Source organism: Lolium perenne, chromosome 7, assembly GCF_019359855.2.
Source record: "Lolium perenne isolate Kyuss_39 chromosome 7, Kyuss_2.0, whole genome shotgun sequence".
Taxonomy (NCBI): Eukaryota; Viridiplantae; Streptophyta; class Magnoliopsida; order Poales; family Poaceae; genus Lolium; species Lolium perenne.
Genome location: NC_067250.2, coordinates 327,607,249 through 327,611,289, shown reverse-complemented (window position 1 = coordinate 327,611,289; position 4,041 = coordinate 327,607,249).

The window sequence follows — 4,041 nt, the reverse complement described above, 5'->3', positions numbered from 1 at the left end:
AAGAAATAGGCTACATGAGTTCAAAGCAGTGAAGTAAACAATTGTTCCATCTTATGCTTGTCTCCTCAAAAGCGAAAAAGGGATTGCATTGGCTTGCCCTGGACTTGCTAATAGCAAACAGTAAAGTATAGAACACTGCCTGACACAATGAGACATGCCATTTTCTAAATGCAGGTTTTAGAAGGAAATGAGCCTGACATAAACCTATGATGCATGCAACAGCTATCTAAAGCAAGAACTAGCTGATTTCTGACACACATAAACGATGTCAACTAGTGATCCGTCACTAATTTAAGTACCACAAAGGTGCCACTGCAATGATTATGCAACTCGGACACGTACTAGCCCTGCTTTTCAAAGTCATGACCTATCAACAAGTCTCTGAACTTGATAACAGTTGCAGACTGGAAAGAGACTCCATCAAGACAGAGTTTCTATGTTGCCTTATTCTGTACAACGAGAAATAAAAAGCATTGCATTGCCTTATCCCGTACAACATCCACAAGGCATGCTAGTAACAAACATATTTGACACACCTAGAACACCAGCAATAGCTGTTTGTTGTTGTCACAATACAACATGGCATTTTCCAAATGCAGGTTTTAGGAGGCAGGAAATGAGCATGCATGTAACAGCGGGCTCAGCTTATCAACTATCTATCTAACAAGACCTAGCGCCTTCAAATGGTTGTCCAGGATAAATGACAAACAGACTATTAACAAGAACAGGAATCAAGCAGCAAAAATCTTTTCGGTTGCAACCAAAGAGCTATATGAATTTTACAACTACAGGATGTAGTCTGAAGCTAATACCACTTTTGACACCCATTCCAATTATGTTTGGCTAAATTATCTTTGGTGAGCAACACTCAGAGAGCTGGTAGAATCCATCGTGCTTCATGCATCAATGGCCGAACAAGTGTGTCGCGTTCATCGATGGTTACTGACCGGCGAACACCAAAGACCTGTAGATCCGAATCTGAGTTTTTTTTTTCAAAAAGGTGGCCCATCATGGCATAAGGCTGAGATGGGCAAATGATTTCACGGGCCAAAGGGGCCTAGATTTATTTTTTTGGAACAACTCGGAAAGGAACGAAAAGTTTATACAAACTATCATCTAAGACCATCCACTAGGTGCAAAAGCGAACCAAAGAGGCTGATGATAGAACCATCAATCAATCCGGTGTGGGCAAATATTTGGTCTCTCAGAGTGCCTGCTAAAGTCAAAATATTTTCTTGGAAGTTACTACATGGCACTTTGGCGTGTAAGGGGGTGCTGGCTAATTGGCACATTATTTACAGTTCATTGTGAAGGTACTCTACATGCTTTTTTCAAATGCCCCAGAGTTGTTGAAATATGGGAAAATCTTGACCTTTCGAGGCTTTTTTTTATTTATGATACACTAGTGAATCTAAATGGTATAGGACTGAGGGAGCTAGTGAAAATGTCATGCTGGTATATGTGGTGGGAGCGAAGAAAAATTATCCATGAGGAGCATGTGCTGAGGCCAGCAAGATCCGCTCAAGCTAGACAGGCTTTAACACTAACCGATGACAGAGCTCTTAAGAAAATGCAAGAGTGAGAAAAGAAGGGTGGGAGAAACCAAGAGATTGTTATACTAAACTCAATGTTGATGCAGCGTTTTCAGTCAAGTCTTTCTTAGGTGCTTCGGGAGCACTTATTCATGATCATCCTGGAAATTTCATTGCAGGTAGCTCCAATGGGATACCGCATGTGGATGATGCAACAACGGCAGAGGCCAGGGTGTTGCGCGATGGTCTTTCACTGGCAGGCCAGACTGGTTGCTCCAAAATTGAGGTGAATAGCGATTGCATGAATGTCATTGAGGTAATGCAACAAGAGGGAAACTCAATTGGACCTGTTGCGGCGATTTATGAAGAATGCGCCTTCCTGTCTCGAGGCTTTGCTCATGTTATCTATAGTTATAGTCCCAGGGATAGCAACCGTGTAGCCCACTGCTTAGCTAGTAGAGCGGAGGGATCTCAATCAGTAGTCTGGCATGAGGATCCACCCGATTTTATTGTTGGGCTTCTTGCCAATGATGTAAACCTTTTTGTGAACTAGCAGCAGCAAGTTTTTGACGAACTTTTTTCCTTACCAGAGTACCTAAAGGGACTGGAAGATTTTTAATGAAACAGCTTACTTGCTTAATATATTGCTTTATCAAAAAAAAGAGGCTTATGACACGGTTCAATACATAGTAGAGCATCGAAGAAAATATGGCCTCATCAACTTCGTAAGTTTATGCAAAATTTTGTGTGACACCAACACATAGATACGACAACGTAATTTCACCTAAGACACTAGTAGATTATTTGCTGCCACGCTTCTCATTGGTGCACTAGTAAAAATACAAAATACATGTATCCAATTGCGCTAGCTTACTCCTCCATGTCGAGGTCCTCGCTGAAGAGCCATGTCGGCGGCACCGTTCTATCCTGGGCCTTGTGTATTGAGGAGCCATGTCGTTCAAGAGCCACCGGTTGTAGCTTGCTGACCCTCCCATCCTTCATGTTATACACGTTGGCCAAGGCATCCCGCAGTCCCGATACTTCCATTCCAGCGGAATCATCAAGGAAGAAGATGCGGTCGCTGGGCACCCAGTGCTGATCTGCCACCACAGCCCTAGAGGACAGCTGGCCGACGAACAGCGCCTCGTCGCCGCCTAGGGTGTTTACCTGGACCCACCGTGACGATTGAGGTCCGCCTCAAACACCGCAAACTCGTACGTGGTCCAGCCATAATCCAGCATAATCCCGCAGACCATGAGCAGACCTCGGCCGTGAGGTCTCGACGACAAGGTAGCGCATTCGTGTGAATTCCTGTAAGGTGTAGCAAAGCAATCGGCACCGTCGATGACACGCTCAATTCGGCCGATCCTAGGATGGCCGCTCTCTTCATCATGGCTGACCTCCATGGCGAGGAGGTCCTCATCATTGGTGAGCGCATAGAGCTTCCTGTCTAAGTAGACCATGTCCGTGTAACAACGCCACGAATCAAGCGCGCTGACAAACCACGTCCTCACCGCCTCCGCCACAGAGCGCTACCCACGCGGATCACTCGTGGCCGACAATGGCTGCGACGAGGCCGCTGTCCAGGCACACGACTAGCTTCCGCACCGGCGTCTCCTGGCTCCAACATAGTTCCTCGGGAGCCGGCTCGTCATCCTCATGGACGCGGATGCCGTACGGGACAGAGAGCCACCTCTTCCTCAGGGTGAAAGGGTTCACCAGGCTGTACAGGTTGCGGTCTTTGGTGTCAATTAGAAGCTGGCTGCTGGATGCGCCACGGTAGTTTTTACGAGATAAGCGATTATTTGGTATCAAGACGCTGAAGCACCCGGGTTTGAAAGTGAAGAAGCAACCGTTCGGGAGAGCCAGGCAGAGCTTGGGCAGAGAGTAGGGCAGGTGTTGCCGCTCGATGGTGTACCAGTGGCGGCAGACGGCGGCGAAGCGGAGGCGGAGGTTGTCGTTGAGGAGCGGGAGGCGGCATATGACTTCGGAGATAACGTCCTTGGGGAGCTTCGACCAACGACGGCCATCTTGTTGGGCCTGGGAGGGATCACAAGCGCTGAGGCAGTGATCTCATCGTCGTCCCGTGGGGCTCGGGAGCGCCGCCGCTCGTCGCAGCCGCAATGAGCCGGGTAATCTCCTGGTCGTCCATCGGTGGCAGCGTTGGAGATGCAGGGGGTGGATGGAGTGATGAGGACTGACAAGGTATTAACTTGTCAATGCCTACAAGTAGTAGACTAGGGTTTCGTTGGATGTAGAGGGCAAGTAGATCTCGAAGGTTTCAGCCGAAAAGTACTCGACGAAATAGAAATTAGAGTTTGCTCAACAATGATTCGATGATCTTCTCGTCCCTCGACTCCCCTTTTTATATATGAGGTGGAGCCGAGGGATTCGTATTGTACAAGTTACAGAGTCCGGGGAGGTTTCTAACTCATCCCGCAAGATTACACACAACACTTTCTATTACAACTCTAGCTTTCCTTAATAATATATTTGGGCTTCCGAGTCT